This window comes from Piliocolobus tephrosceles, chromosome 4 (genome assembly GCF_002776525.5).
Source record: "Piliocolobus tephrosceles isolate RC106 chromosome 4, ASM277652v3, whole genome shotgun sequence".
In the NCBI taxonomy this organism is placed as follows: domain Eukaryota; kingdom Metazoa; phylum Chordata; class Mammalia; order Primates; family Cercopithecidae; genus Piliocolobus; species Piliocolobus tephrosceles.
The window spans coordinates 129933720-129950672 of NC_045437.1; the positions used below are offsets into that span (position 1 = coordinate 129933720).

The 16953-nt window shown below is 39.9% G+C and overlaps 1 protein-coding gene across 5 annotated transcripts in view; it reads left to right on the forward strand.

Annotated features, from left to right (window-relative positions):
• The window catches only part of ATP10B (ATPase phospholipid transporting 10B (putative)), a 271561-nt gene that overhangs the window by 123619 nt on the left and 130989 nt on the right, over positions 1–16953 (forward strand). For 4 of the 5 annotated variants that reach the window (XM_023218870.2, XM_031935482.1, XM_031935484.1 and 1 more), the window contains exon 3: positions 1218–1343. The exons of the other annotated variant lie outside the window; for it this stretch is intronic. The gene's annotated coding sequence lies outside the window, so the exon portion shown is untranslated. The remainder of the gene's footprint in view (positions 1–1217; positions 1344–16953) is intronic. 5 annotated transcript variants of the gene reach the window in all.

Consider the following 16953-nt stretch of genomic DNA (forward strand, 5'->3'; position numbering starts at 1 on the left):
GCAGAGTGATTAATGCCATGACCTAGTTTAGATTTGGGAAAGAAATGGCACTAGGGATGTCAGTGTATGTATCCGATTCCTGGCCAAAGTTCATATCTCAAGTACATTGCTGCTTTCTGCCCTGCAGCGGCAAGACCATGAATAACAAAATGCTTAAGTAGCCCTCCTATTTCTTTAGTTTCTTAGACCAAATCCTCTCTCTGAGCAATTAGCCCCTTGCTTGCTTTCTCCTTCATCTCAGCCTGGCTGGCCTGTTGTGGCCCCCCAAATGAGATCCCACCAAGTACAGGGTAAATCCAACCTGTTTTCATTCCAGATTCAGCACCCCACCTTACCCTTGTGACTAGTTTTGGGTACATACCAGAGAGCCCCTCCTAGAAGTCTACTAGGAGATGGAGCAGGGTGTGTGACTGGACTTTAATAAAGCTCATTAAGTGTCTCAGTACAGCATGACAGTTTGGGGCCCTAGTTCTGAAGTCAGACAAGTATGGATTCCAACCTGGAACATGCTCCTATGAATTGTAGGGTTTTAGGGAAGATACTTAACTTTACTGAGACCTAGTTTCCTCTTCTGTAATATGGAAATAACAATGGTTTAGCTCTCAGGGATCTTTTGAGTATTAAATAAATTCACATTGGTGAAAGGCTCAGCTTAGTGTGTGATATTTGATAAGCTCTCAACCAACGTATCACTATTAAAGCAGGTGCTCTCCAAAACTGCTTCACTTGGGAACAAACTGTCCCAAGTTCACTGAGGGCTTGAAGTTTTAGCAGGGAAGGCAGTTCTCAGGGATTCAGACCTTTTTCTGCAGGAAAAGAGAAAAGTGAGACAGAAAAAGAGAACTGAACAAAAGAAGAAGAAGGGGATTGGAGATATACATACCTCCCCAAAGACACCCCAGGCCTTGCCCTCTATCCAACTAATCAAATTTGAACATTACATCATTTTTGTTTTAGATTTTCTTTGAAAACAGTTAGAGATATAGTTGAAGTTTATTGTGTATTCCCCTCCAATTCCTTTCCTTTCCAAGCATAACTGTTGTCCTAAACTTGGTATTACTTCCACACATATTTTTCTACTATCATAAATATATGTAAAATTCAAAACAATATAGTTTTGCGTAAACAATATGTAGCATTGTTTGAAACCTTATGTAAATAGCATTTATAACTAAACTGTTGGTTGCCTACTCAATATTTTCTTTTCTTGCTTACAGAACATGCAGTTTATTCTGATCAATAATTTGTCCAGCTAAAGGACTACATCTTCCCCCTCTTCTTGTGGCTATAGGGGCACAGCAAAGGTCACTGGGCTAACCTCCTTAAAGGGACTCGGCTGACAGGTATATCTTTTGCTTTGCTCCCCCGTTTCTTTCCTCTTCCTGTGTGGAACACGACTGAGGTGGATGTAGCTCCAATAGTCCTTTGGTTCATGACACCAACTTGATGATGGAAATCAGTGCTAAGGATGATAGAACAGAAAAAACGGGGTCCCACGTGACCTTGGTGCCTCCATATCAGCTTTGGACTACCTACCTCTAGATTTGTTTTATGTCAAAAAGAAACCTCTACCTTGTTTAAGCCACTTATTATTGTTGTTTTTGTAGTTGCCAAATGTGGCTGAACCTAACCCTAGATAATAGAGACTCATATGTATGTATTGTCTTCCCAACTTCTTGCTCAACTTTACATTTTGTTTTCCAGCATTCTGTTTGTTTTATGAGGCAAGTATAGTGTTAAGTCACCAATTCTGGAGTAGATGGGCTGTTTTACAGCCCAACTCTGCCACCGACAGCTATAAGACCTTTAAACTTTGCTTTGCTTCTTACTTTCTTCATCCATAAAATGGGGATGCTAATAGAACCCCCATCACAGGGTTGTTATCAGAGTTATATGAATTAATATTGACATGCAAAGTGCTTATAGTAGTACTTACACCAAAATAATAGTTAACCTTAAATAAGATTATTATGTGCTATTTACTCATGAGATACAGTACAGTTTTAACTGCCATAAGATACTCCATTTTATAAATATGTTACAATTTTTTTCTTCTAATGTTTGATGGACATTTAAGTTGTTTCCATTTTTAACATTTACTGAATGATGCAATTAATATTTCTGAAGGTCTCCTTGTGCACATGTGTGCAAATTGCTTCAAGGTATCTATATAGATGTGAAAATGCTGGGTCTAAGAACGTGCACTTTCAACGTGGCTTAATAAAGCTAAATTCTGGCTGGGCGCAGTGGCTTACGCCTGTAATCCCAGCACTTTGGGAAGCCCAGGTGAGTGGATCACGAGGTCAGGAGTTCAAGACCAGATTGGCCAAGATGATGAAACCCCGTCTCAACTAAAAATACAAAAATTATCTGGGCATGGTGGCAGGTGCCTGTAATCCCAGCTACTTGGGAGACCAAGTCAGAGAATTGTTTGAACCCAGGAGACAGAGGTTGCAGTGAGGTAAAATTGCACTACTGCACTCCAGCCTGGGCAACAGTGTGAGACTCCGTCTCATAAATAAATAAATAAATAAATAAATAAATAAATAAATAAATAAAGCTACATTCTTCCCAAAGTATTCACAAAAATTTGTGTATGAAAGTATCCATTGCATCTCATCTTTGCCAAATCTCAACTTTAATTAGATTTCTTATTTTTTGCCAGTCTTATGATGGTATAACAAGATAACTTTGTTGCTGTTTTAATTTACTTGTCCCTGATTACTAGTTAGGCTGAAAATAACTGTATGATTTGGAGATATTTAGATTTCTTTTCTGTGAAAAACCTATACATGTCATTTTTTTATTTTTCTATCGAGCTATCTTTTCCTTTTCAAATTTGTGTATCTAATAATGTTACCAACATCTCCTCCCAATCTGTGGTTTACCTTTCCATGTTGTTTAGGGCACAGAAAGTTTAATGTAGTGAGATTTATTACTTTTTCTTTATTGATACCTGTGCCCTAAGAGATTCCTCCCTGCCTCAAGACCATAGGGATATGCTCTCGTATTTTGTTTTACTCCTCACCTCACCCCTCAATGAGGCAGATCTTTAATGCACCTAGAATTTAGTTTTCATGTTGAAGTAGAAACAAGTTTCTGTTGTCATTGTTATATGAGTTATTGATGGTCTCAACACTATTTTCCAAGGGGTGGGTCTGTCTGTACTGATTTGCAAGGCCATATCTGTCACATAACTAACTCGCATATGTACACAGGTCTATTGCCTGGCTCTCTGTTGTGTATCATTTGTCTGCTTGCTATCATGGTGCCCATATACACTGTCTGACTCTCAGTCTCCAAGGGGTCTTTAATCCATGAGAGAATTCAAGAACTTTGCATTGTTGTCATTGTGAAGATAAATGAGTCAGGATGGATTTTTCCCTAGATAGACAGCTCTTCCATCACGATGTAGAACAAGTCTCAGTGCCACAGGAACATAGCAGAAGGATGGAATAGATTTAACTCAAACTTGCCTTTTACTTCTCTTCTCAATATATACCCTGTGATATCACAGATTCCAAACCCGTACATGACTTCTGCCCCCATCAGAGGCTTCTCTGCATGATTCTGAACTCAACAAAGCCCCACCCCACACTGCCGGACAGCAAAGCCATTTGTCTTACTAATGGTCCGAAGGAAAGGAAAGCTGCCTAGATGTCATATCTATAGCCTGGACAATTAAGAAGCACTTGTGACAGAGAACATTATATTGGAGATGTAAAAAGTCACCAACTCTAAAAAGATTGAGAAAATTGAAATTAATTATCCACTCACTAGATGGGGTGTTATCTCCTTGGCTCTCTCATGAAAGGACAGAATGAAGTTATTAGAGATTGGAAGGGGGCGGGGGTTGAGTGTAGCTACCTATACGTGTTAATTTACTTTTATCTCAATTTCCTATATTAGAATAATAAGCCAAACTACCCCCAGAAAGAATGCTAGTTTTGTTTTAAAAATCAGACAACAAAACCTCAACAACACCCTGAAAATGTTGCGGTGGCTGTCGACCTCCCTGGACACCAGGGAATGTCAGTGGGTCTGCCTCAGTGGCCTCAATCAGACGAGCATATAAAAAGCAACACCCAGTGATTTTTCTAAACATCCATGGTCTCTTGCCAACAATTGAGGTTTAATGAAGACAGGGAAATTAGACCTCAGAGACTAAGTCTTCTGAAGGTGGATATTTCCTGGAGGCATGTGCAACTCTCAACCCCCATCAGGCATTCCAGCCAGGGGACAGCACTCTATCATTCTTCTTCAAGCTTGTAGTGTCTGATTGATTTATCATTGTGCTGCTTCTCCAAGTCTCCACAGGCATTTAGCCATTCAAGCCACAAGAGTACTTACATACTGAAGCCTGGGTCTCTACTTCCTTCCCAATTCTTTTTTTTCTCTTCTCTTTCTTCTGGTTCTGCTTTTGTGGGTTTGTGGTCTTGTTTGTGGGAGATCCTTAGTCATTTTGACTTTATAGATTCTCTTCCACTCATCTGATATTAATAGGCTTTTCTTTTCTATAAGAAAAAAACAGATTAACAACTTTGGTCTACTATTCTTCAGAAAGATGTATTTGGATTTGTGTGACCCTATTCAGAACGTAACATGTGCATATTGCAATAAAGGAAAAAAGTATGTGATACTGTCTGATGGCTATGGAAAGTCTCTGTTGAGAAATTTACTTTCTTGCAATTTAATGAGTCTCATAATAACCAGAGAGCCTCTTCAGCATCTGAATTGGAGCGAGAAAGTTGTGATTGGCTGTCATCAAGAGCCCAGGGTTCCTGCCTTAAAAAGCTAGATCACTGTCCAGCAATACCAACTCATGGGGTCCTAGATTTGGGGGATCCCACTGTACTGGAAGAGTCAGAAGAAGTGTGACTCACATTAGAAAGTTGCTCAGTATTGTTTCAGATGAGAATAACGAGGGCTGGGCGCAGTGGCTTATGCCTGTAATCCCAGCACTTTGGGAGGCTGAGGTGGGCGGATCACCTGAGGTCAGGAGTTTGAGAACAGCCTGGCCAACGTGACGAAACCCTGTCTCTACTAAAAATACAAAAGTTAGTCAGGCATGGTGGCAGGTGCCTGTAATTCCAGCTACTAAGGGAGGCTGAGGTGGGAGAATTGCTTGAACCTGCCGGGTGGAGACTGCAGTGAGCCGAGACAGAGCCACAGCACTCCAGCCTAGGTGACAAAGCGAGACTCTGTCTCAAAAAAAAAAAAAAGAAGAAAAGTAAAAATAAAAAAAAGAATAAAGAAATATTAAAACAAACCAACAGTCCACAAATCTTTAACTCGTTGAATCTTTTGGTGCCCTGAGGCCTATGTGTCATTGTAACACTAAGACCAGTCTCTACTTTTCTCTAATCTGAAATGCTTTCTAATTTAAGAAGTGAAAAAAATCACCCAGGTGAAATCTTAATAAAGTCTGTTGTTTAGTTCATTGTCCTGTATCGATATTAATTTCTTAGTTTTTGACCAATGTATCCTGGCTATGTAAGATTAGGAGAATCTCAGGTAAAGGAACTCTCTGTATTATCTTTGCAATTTTCTTGTAAACCTAAAATTACTTCAAAATAAAAAGGTTATTTTTAAACAAACTAACCAGGGCAATCACAGATGTCTCAGGCTACGGAGGTAAACCTAAGTGGAATTCTGGTTCACGTTGAGGTAGAAAAATCAAGAGCCAAGGTGTCTGGGCTACGCACTGGGGACTTCATTTTAACTCTACTACTGACCATTCTTGCAACCTTAAACCACTTAACCTCTCTTCATTTTTATTGTTTGTTATTACAAATTACGTCCATGTTAATTATATAATAACACAGGCAAACCTTGTTTCATTGCTCTTCACTTCATTGAACTTCCTTTATTGCATTTCACAGATACTGTGTTTTTTATAAATTATTTGCAGCAACCCTGCATCAAGTAAGACGCCAGCACGACTTTTCCAACAGCATGTGCTGGCTTTGTGTCTCTGGGTCACATTCAGGGTATTCTCACAATATTTTAAACCTTGTCACTTATTACACCTGGTATGGTGGTTTGTGATCAGTGATCTTTGATATTACTATTGTAATCATTTTGGGGCACTGCCAACCCCCTCATGTAAGGTGGCAAACTTAATATCTAAATGTGTGTGTCCTGACTACTCCACCATCCAGCTGTTCCCCAATCTCTCTCCCTCTTCATGGGCCTCCCTAGTCCCTGGGACATAGCAACATTGAAATTAGGCCAATAAATAACCCTACAGTGGCCTTTAAGTGTTCAAGTGAATGGAAGAGTTTAATGTCCCTCACTTTAAATCAAAAGCTAGAAAATGATTAACCTTCGTAAGGAATGCATGTTGAAAGCCAAGATAGGCTGAAATCTAGGCCTCTTGCACCAAATAGTTAACCAAGTTGTGAATGCAAAGAAAAAGTACTTGAAGAAAATTGAAAGTGCTATTCCAATGAATACACAAATGGTAAGAAAGCAAAACAGCCTTATTGCCGATACGAAGACAGTTTTATAGAGCTGGATAGAAGGTTGGGCCTTTATTGCCAATAAGAGTTTCAGCACTGGATAGGAGGTCTAACCAGTCACAACACTCCCTTAAGCCAAAGCCGAATCCAGAGCAAGCCCTGGATTTCTTCAGTTTTATAAAGGCTGAGAGAGGTGAGAAAGCTGCAGAAGAAAAGCTGGGACTGGGCATGGTGGCTCACACCTGTAATCCCAACACTCTGGGAGCCCAAGGTAGGCAGACTGCTTTAGCCCAGGAGTTCAAGACCAGCCTGAGCAAAATGGTGAGACCCCCATCTTTACAAAAAAAAAAAAAAAAGTACAAACAATGTAGCCAGGCATGGTGGCCTGCACCTGTAGTCCCAGCAACTTGGTAGGCTGAGGTGGGAGGATTGCTTGAGCCTGGGATTTCGAGACCACAATGAGCTGAGATGGTACCACGGTACTCCTGGACACGCCTGGACAACAGAGCAAAACCCTGTCTTAGAAAACAAAAGATAAAGCTGCGCGCGGTGTCTCACGCCTGTAATCCCAGCACTTTGGGAGGCCAAGGCTGGCAGATCGCAAGGTCAGAAGATCGAGACCATCCTGGCTAACACAGTGAAACCCCGTCTCTACTAAAAACACAAAAAAATTAGCCAGGTGTGGTGGCAGGCACCTGTAATCCCAGCCACTTGGGAGGCTGAGGCAGGAGAATGGCGTGAACCCGGGAGGTGGAGCTTGCTGGGAGCTGAGATCGTGCCACTGCACTCCAGCCTGGGCGACAGAGCAAGACTGCGTCTCAAAACAAAAACAAAAACAAAAACAACACAAAAAGATAAAGAAATGTTGGAAGCTAGAAGAGATTATTTCATTAGGTTTAAGGGAAAACAGCCATCTCCATAATATAAAACTGCAAGGTGACGCAGCAAGTGCTGATGTAGAAGCTGTGGCAAGTCATCAAAAGATCTAGCTAAGATCATTGGTAAAAGTGGCTGTGCTAAACAATGACTTTTAGTGTAGATGAATTTTTAGTGTAGACAAACAACCTTATATTGGAAGAAGATGCCATCTAGGACTTTCATAGCTGGAGAGAAGTCAATGCCTGGCTTCAAAATATCAAAGAACAGGCCGACTCTCTAGTTAGAGAAGAATGCAGCTAGTGACTTTAAGTTGTAGTCAGCGCTCATTTACCATTCATAAAATACTAGGGTCCTTAAGAATTACGCTAAATCTACTCTGCTTGTGTTCTGTAAATTAGGACAACAAAACCTAGAGGATAGCACATCTGTTTATGGCATGGTTTACTGAATATTTTAGGCCTGCTGTTGAGACCTACTACTCAGAAAAAAATAAAAATTTTTTTTCAAAAGATTACTATTTGGCCTGGCACAGTGGTTCATGCCTATAATCCCAACTCTTTGGGAGTCTGAGGCAAAGGATCACTTGAGGTCAGGAGTTCAAGATCAGCCTAGGCAACATAGGCAACTGTTTCTACAAACAATTTTAAAAAGTCAAGCATGGTAGTTCACATCTGTAGTCCCAGTTACTAAAGAGGCTGAGGTGAGAGGGTCGCCCAGGAGTTTAAGACTGCAGTGAGCTATGATCATGGCACTGAACGCCAGCCTGGGTGACAAAGTAAGATCCTGTCTCTCAACAACAACAAAAGTTACTGCTCCTTAACACTGCCCCTGGTGACCTAAGAGCTCTGATGCAAATATACAAGGAGATTAATGTTGTTTTCATGCATGCTAACATAACATTCATTCTGTAGTTTGTGGATGAAGGAGTAATCTCAACTTTCAAGTCTTATGACTTAAGAAATACATTTCATAAGGCTACAGTCACCACCCCCCTTATCAGTCAACAGCCCATAACAGCAAGACAAGCCAGACGCAGTGACTCACACCTGTATTCTCAGCACTATGGGAGGCCAAGGCGGATGGATCACCTAAGGTCAAGAGTTTGAGACCAACCTGGCCAACTTGGTGAAACCTCATTTCTACTAAAAATTCAAAAATTACCTGGGTGTTGTGGTGGGTGCCTTTAGTCCCAGCGAGCCAGGAGGCTGAGGCAAGAGAATCACTTGAATCCAGGAGGTGGAGGTTGCAGTGAGCCAAGATCACACCATGCAATCCAGCCTGGGTGACGAGAGTGAGACTCCGCCTAAAAAAGAAAAAAACAAATAATATCAAGACAAAACTCTCCAACAGCAAAAAGTTTATAACTCTTTTTATAAGCTCAGATAATGACTGACATTTTTTAGCAATAAAATATTTTTTAATTAAGCTATGTATTTTTTAGACATAATGCTATTGCACACAATAGACTACAGTATAGTATAAACATAGCTTTTATATGCACTGTGGTACTAAAAAACATATGTGACTCACTTCATTGCAACATTCACTTTATTGTTGTATTCTGGAACCAAACCTACAATCTCCAAGTTACCCCTATATGTAATAATATACATTATAAATTATTATAAATATTTCAGAAGGGCAATCAGATTCATCTCTAATATATGGAAAAATTAATAATTAGCTACAATCATATCCTCCAAACCACAATTTCATCACATATGAAGATCCACTATGAACAAATTTACTTCTGCAGATCTTCTAGTTGACCCAGAAGTTTCAGTTCCAGTATATATTCAGTTCTAGTATATGCAAATATCAAGTCATTTTTAAGAAAAGAGGAAACTAAAGGGTTAGGTAAGAATAAAAATGGTATATAGAAAATACAGATTGTATAAACTACTATTAAAAGATAAAGAATATTGAAAGCAGGTGAACTGTGTTCTTAGACATGTACCCTGGTTCTATTGGGAAAGCCTTTCCTGAGACATAGGAGAGCATCCTGTTACAAGTATCTTGGCCAGAAATTCTCCTGAGCAGAGTTAAGAACTTGTAATCTTGTGTAATGGGAAAGGAGTTTCAAAACACTTCCCCAATAATTCACCAATCTCAAAACTTCAGTTTCTCATAATTCCCTCAGATCAAAGGGGCCAAAAATCCAAAAGCCCTGAGTCATAAAATCAAAACAATTTTTGTTTAATATTTCATAACAGATGTTAACTACAAACAAAATTAATTTCAAGTTTCTTGTGTCAGGAGAGACAAGCATTAAAAAGTTCTGGGGAGGAGGTCCCAAGTGAAATCGCATCATACACATTGCTAATTACATGAATAAGTATCATTTATATTGACGTTATTTCGCATGCTGCCTTGGTTGTTTTGCTTAAAATGTTTTTTGTTATACTCCCAAAATTTGGTCCAAAAACAGAGAACTTCTATTATGATTTCTCAAGTTCCTTAACCACAGTTACTTCTAACTGGAGACTTTGAGGAATTTAATGCCTACGGCTGAAAAGAACCATTACAATACAAGCCCAACTTACCTCATAGGATTATTTGGAGAATGAAATGAGATAATAGAAATAAAGTTCTTTGAAATATTTTTAAATAATTTTAAGTTACAAATTATTGTTTTTGTTTATCAAATAAGTGAGGTATTTCTTAGTGTCAGTCATTGTACCTAGGAAGGAGGTGTAAAGTGATGACTGTCCTCACAAGGCAATAGGGTAGAGGGGTAAGTGCTCCCAGGAGCACTGGGGGATAGAGTGGCAACTGAACTCACAAAGTACTGGGGTAGAGGGGTTACTGTTCCCACGAGACACTGAGGTAGAGTAGTGACTGCTCCCAAGAAGCCCTCAGGAGAGGGGTGACTGCTCCCAGGAGGCACTGGAATAGAATGATGACTGCTCCTAGGAGGCACTGGGGCAGAGGGGTGACTGCTCCCAGGAAGTATTAGAATAGAAGGGTGACTGCTCCCAGGAAACACTGGGGCAGAGGAGTGACTGTTCTCAGGAGGCATTAGAATAAAAGGGTGACTGCTCCCAGGAGGCACTGGGGCAGAGGGGTGCCTGTTCCCAGAAGGCATTGGGTAGAGGTGTGACTAATCCCAGGAGGCACTGGGATAGAAGAGTAACTGCTCCCAGGAGACATTAGGGTAGAAGGGGGTGACTGCTTCCAGGAGGCACTGTAGAGGGTAGAGTAGTGACTGTTCTCGGGCAGCTCGGGGGTAGAAGGGTGAGTGGCTTGTAGAATCCCTCAATCCAGACTTGTACAGAGGCTCACTACCCAGAACTAAGGGCTAAAATGGGATAAGGAAGAGTACCATGGAGCACACGCATAGCCCCTCAATCATAAATTAGCTAGGCTTTTTGAGCATGGGAAGTGGGTTACAACGTGCTGGTAATGATGGTATGTCAGTGGGAGAGAAAGATGGACACAAAAGAAAATAAAATAATTCCTTATGACTAGAATGTGAAAGAAAGGATAACAGAAGACAGGGCTGGGAAGAAAGTCTGTGTCTAGTTTATGAGGGAAGGGAGTTGTAAATTATGTTAAAGTTTTGTTCCTTATACTGTCTGAGGTAAATTGAAATCAGAGAGGGTTTTACGCAAGGAGATGGCATGAATCGATCTAGAGTTTGGTGGCGTATTTCTGATTTCACTGTGGAAAAGAGAACAGAGGGGGGCAAAACTGGCAGCAGAGGGACAAGTCATGAGTCCAAGTAAGCACAGCTAGAGATGAGAGTGGCCTAGACAGGTGTGTGGCAACGGGTCCAGGGGAGAGTGAAGCAAACTGACACACATGTAATGGGTTACAACCAACAGGACTTGATAATTGATTGGATATGAGAGGTGAGAGAGGAATCAAAGGCTTGGACAACCGAAAGGGTAGGGTTGCCATTCCATGAGAAAGGTAATAGGGGGCAAGTGCAGATGTAGGGGTAAAGATACTGAGGCTGTTTGGAGACAAACTGAGATTGACGTTCTCAGAAGACATCCAAGGGGCTATGTTCAATAGACAGTTGGATCCTTCTTGAAATTCCTCCCTACTTTGGGACTAGAAGTTTGAAACATGGAGACCTTTTGACAATCTTGTTATTATTAATCTGATAAAAGAGGAAAAATAAAGTTGAGAGGGTTGTGTTATTTTTTGGAAGTGTGAGAATGTCCAGTCCAAAGCACACATAAGAAAGGAACTCAGACAAAACAGAGGAATGAAAAGGTCTCCATTTCTGAAAAGAGAAAAAAGCAGCCACTTAGCAATTATGTGCTGTGAGATCACTTACCTTTTATGGAGAGTCCAGGCTGCCGTTTGGGGAAGAAATAGTCTGCCCTTTGGAAAGGTCTCTTATCATGGTCATGTATCCCCCGGACTTCACAGAAGTCAAGGTGAGAATTAAACTTGAGACGAAAGTGCTAGAGATATATATGGGCCTTAAGGATTACTTAGTCCAGTTCTCTCATTTTACAGGGGAAGCAACTAGGGCCCAGGGAGAATAATGACTTGCCCATGGCTATACAGCTGGTTAGTGGCATATAGGAGCCAGATATCTTGGCTTGGCTTACCTTGTCCTTTAACGCTTAGATGAAATCGCTTGAATCCCCAACCCAGATCCTAAGGAACATCCAATGCCACTTACCCCACAACTTCTAAAATTCCTCTAGGACTTATGTTTTTCCCAGCCATCGCCGATTCTGATTTCCAGAATTTTCTGTATTTCTCATTCTCCACTCTTTCCTGTGGCTTTTCTTTAATCATCTCCCTTTGGCCTGAAGCCAAAGAAGCAGACAGCCCCTCCTTCATGACTTCTAGACCCCCAATCAAATGATACCTTTCATAGCTGACAACTCTATTTTGCGAAGTTTCACTAACAATTTTAAAGGAACATGGAAGGGCATTATATCATATTATAATATTTCACGTATTTCTAAGTGAATACTGACTTTAAAAAAAAAAAAAAAAAAAAACTCTCTTCCCTTTTCTGCCAACACAGACACCAAACCTTCTACCATCTTATCTCTATTTCTCATGCTTTTGCCAGCTAATTTGCCATCCCTTTCCCTCTCCCTTTTCCTTTTCTCCTTAATTCTTGTCCCCTTGCCTTTTACCCCAAATGCTGATTAAAAGAATATTCCTTCCCTAGGAAAACTCTGAAGACAGCCACTCTAGTATCAGTTTTTCTCACCCCATTTCACAAACTTGGTGCCACATTCTCTGTGCTAAGCCAGAAGCCTAGTCCGTTAAGGAAGCTGCTCCAAAATTTCCCAGGTCCTGTTCCATGCCTGCCCCCACCTCGGTTCTTCCAGGGTGTACTAATTGGTATGTAACTCACGGACCATGCATACGTTTGAGGTGAACTGAGCCAGTCGGTGTGTACTATTGTCTTTTCATTGCTTTCAGCTTCATGCACTTTGAACAACTTTTATCACCTCTCAGCTCAGCACTGATTCATCCAGCTTCTGTGAGCGATTTATTTACTTTTAATTAGATCCAACTTAATTATTTTGTCAGTAAAACATACCAAAAGAATCTATAAAACAATTTTTAAGTGAAATCACATTTCTGCCTAGAGGGATGTTAAAAATGAAATTATGCATCTCATTTTACCTGTCTCTCACAAAGGATATATTGCCTGCTCTGTCTTTTGCCTTTCATTAGGAAGATACTTGGGAGATCAGACTTAGAATAAAGGGAAGAAAATGGCAAAAGGTAGTTCGAGTCTTCAAGGGAGAACATATAGGTGAGCATATAAGGCAGTGTCTGTCCAGATTTGCTATTTAGCAACCCCTACATTAAAATGACCTGGGAGCTGGTGAAGAGTGCAGACTTTCTACCCTCATCCCCAGAACTTCTGATTCAGGGAATCTGACATGGGGATAAGAAAGGAAGCTTCTCATTTGCCTATTCTTGTGCTTTCTGGACTCATGCCTGCCTCTGGCTACTCAACTCTCTGATTCACTAATTGGCTATTTCTGCTTCCCCAAGATGCTTGCCTTGTCCTTCTCCGTCAACTGTGTTTTCTTACATCTCTAACAATTTCTGGTCCTTACTGTCTGCCATTCATTCAATTTCCCATTGGTAGCCTATTCAGTACCTTTCCATGTATATACATCTCATCTCCCCAACCATTTTATTATGTCAGGGACTCTGCATCACTGATTTTCCTCTCTGCATTTCACCTTGTACCCTGCTTTCAGTTCTGGTATCCCTTTACAACACCAATGTGTCCAAATGTCTTTAGTACACCAGTGTGTGAAAGATCTCTTCTGTCATCAAATAATTCACAACATCTGCCTGACAGTAGCTAAAATCCTGGTATTAATCGAGAAAATATATAATTACAAATCCTACCATAAAATTAATAATGCCTTTGAATAAAATTGCAATATATTAATCTCAACAGTATCTGCTACACTTAAAAATAGTGGCTTGGCCAGGCACAGTGGTTAAGAAGCAAATGGATTTGAAAAATAATTAAAGGACAAAAATGGATAAAACTTAAAAATAGATTGACTGTAGTAAATGAAAAGAGAAGTCAAAGATTACTCTTAAGTCATCAAGGTAAACAGATGCTATTCATGGAAATGGGTACTACTGGAACTAAAGTGAATTTTGGAGAGAATCCAAGAGTTTTAGAATTGTTAAAGTTGAAATACCTAGAAAACAAGTAGAAATGGCAAATAAGCAGTAGGATATTTTGATGTAAATTTCGTGAGAGAAATCTGAGCTCCAAATACACCAAATTAGAGACTAGCTTGCAAGATAATTTGTGATACTGTAAACTCTAATGAACTTGGCAGGTGATGAAGTATAATGTGGCAGACTAGAAATATTTTCTTGTCTGTTTAAAAAATATCCATGTTTGGAAATCTGTTGGAGTAAAGCTCTTATGAGTTGGGGAGCTAGGAGAAAACCAATCGGGTTAAAAGCTTTAATTGACTTAAGGACTAGTGATGGGGCTGAGTGTGGCATGCTGAAGATGCTTGAATCATGGAACGGACTCCCCTCCCATCTCTCCTTTCCCACAAAGGCCCATTCTATAGGATTACATTTGTCATGTATTTTAATTATCTTCCACAGAATTGCATCCTTTCATTAATTTTATTTTAGGTGGTTGCTATTTCTTTCTCACTCTCTCTTTCCCACTAGTCCCCACTCTCACCAACCAAAGACAGCAATCCCCATCCCACCCCACCCTGCATACATTTCTTCTTAATGTCTCTTTCTCTCCAGAGGAAGTCAGCTTCTGGCATCCTAATTATAGGACATGTTTTGTAGCCTGTGAATAAGGCACAATCACAGCTCTTGTTCTTCCCATTGGGAAGGACAGAGCACTTTTTTGTGATCATGAGAACTGATTCCATACAAGCAGCTATATGTAGATGCCTGTAGCTGAGTACAGTGCAAATGGGAATGCTAAAGTTCAGCCTTCCTCAAGGCTTCTAGTCTATCCAAACTCCACTGCAGAATAAGGTCTCCACTTAGACTGCTCCTTTCCCACGAAGACCTCACTGAACTTTCCTGGGCAGGTCCAAACTACAAAATTTATGGAGGGTCTTTCAAATGGCGATTTCTGTTTTCTGGCATATTTGTCTGCAACTAGATATCTTTTTTGAATCTAAAATGTCATCAATTTAATAATACTTTGTGAGTTTATGTCAATAAGCAAACACTAACATAGCAATGGTATGAAACAATCTAGTTTCAAAAATATTAAAATGTGGAAAAAGGACATCTTGTATTCTAGTAAATATAGCTTTTACTGAAATGGATTAGGAAGAAATGACAAGTTCTACAGAGAAATCACTCTATTCTCCTTTTCTTTGTGTCTTCGTCTGTAAATGGGTTTCGGTAAAATCAGTAAAAGACTACGTGATGGTCATTACTCAAGTAAATCCAATCAAAATAAGTAGAAAAAGCAAAATGGATAAGAAATGTATGATAAGATTGTTTTACTACAAATCCTTCTTTGATCTACTACAATGCTTGGGGGAATGGATAGGAATCTGGCTGACTGAATTTTTTTATTTAATTCAGGGTTGATGAAAAACCTGTTGTTTGTTGTTGTTGTTATTGTTTTGAGGGGAAGAAACTTGCAAACCATGTTAGCAGCCTTTCCTGCGTTAGTAGGTAAACCACAAATAATGGAAATGTCTGATCCTTTCTGGGCGAGTGGTAATGTTTCTGAACCTGGTTCCCAGAAGAGCAAATAGAGACATAGAGGTGTAGGCCAATGTTGTCATAAGGGATCAACAGTTTTTATTTTAATAAAAGTAGTTCCTGTCAGTGCCTATTAAAAAAAAAAAAATCAATACTGTCAAACCACTTCATTTTGGTATTAAGATTTAGCTCAAAGCCAAAGTTAATACTGAAGTTTTTGGCCAGGCATGGTGGCTCACGCCTGTAATCCCAGCACTTTGGGAGACCGAGGTGGGTGGATCACCTGAGGTCAGGAGTTTAAGACTAACCTGGCCAAAATACAAAACCCTGTCTCTACAAAAAAATACAAAAAAATTAGCCGGGCATGATGGCAGGTGCCCGTAATCCCAGCTACTCAGGAGGCTGAGGCAGGAGAATCACTTGAACCTGGGAGGCAGAGTTTGCAGTGAGCCGAGATCTTGCCGTTGCACTCCAGCCTAGGTGACAGAGTGAGACTCTATCTCAAAAAAAAAAAAAAAAAAATTGAAGCTTTTGAGAAGTGAGTTCACCTCAAGTAAAATATATTGCATTTAATAAAAATGCTATTTGAGTGTGGTAAAAATTGAGAAGATGATTCAAGAATGATTATAATTCGTGAAAAACTGATACAATTATTGATTTGAAGATCTGCTAACTCCAGACTATTTCTTCTTTGTTGGTTATTGTTTGCTAACTAGATGTCTAATAGGAAATCTTTTTTTTTTCCTGAGATTTACACATTTTGCCCTCAGAGTAGAGTGATTTAAAAACTCGTGTGGTTAACTGAAGGCCAAAGTTTCTTAAATTCTATTTCATTCTAATATCAGAGTTTTACATTATTTATCAAGAATCGAAGTATAGATTAAACTTAATTTTACAGATGTTTTTCTCCCATAGTCCTAACCCACTAATACACTTTTTAGAGAATTGGGCATGGAGGAAAAATAATTCTGAAGTAAAGACTTATTTCTGCTTTTTAGCCTACTTGGGTCTTCTCTCCATTCTTGAAATCAACACGTTTGCTGTAGCCACAGAAGACTTGCAAATATGGCTTTGTCTTCCTAGGATGCTTACTTACAGAAACACAGCACACACACACACACACACACACACACACACACACACACTCACACACATATACACACAATAGTATTCCATTCAGCCACCTCTTACTCATTCCCTGATCTCAATTCAAGCCCCACCTCTTGGGAGACAAAGTCCCATTCCTCTGTAATGTGGTCACTGCACCCTGCTCTCTTTCATGGTATTAAATAAAAATTATAGGAGGCCATTGTTTTGGACAAAGCTAGGCCCCAACAGATCAGACTAAAAATGAAAGTGGAGTCACTTTCACTAAACTGAAACTAAACTGTTATCCACCTTCAGAGAAATCAAGAAAGAGACATAATTTCCCAACTAGGTCAGTTTCAATTGG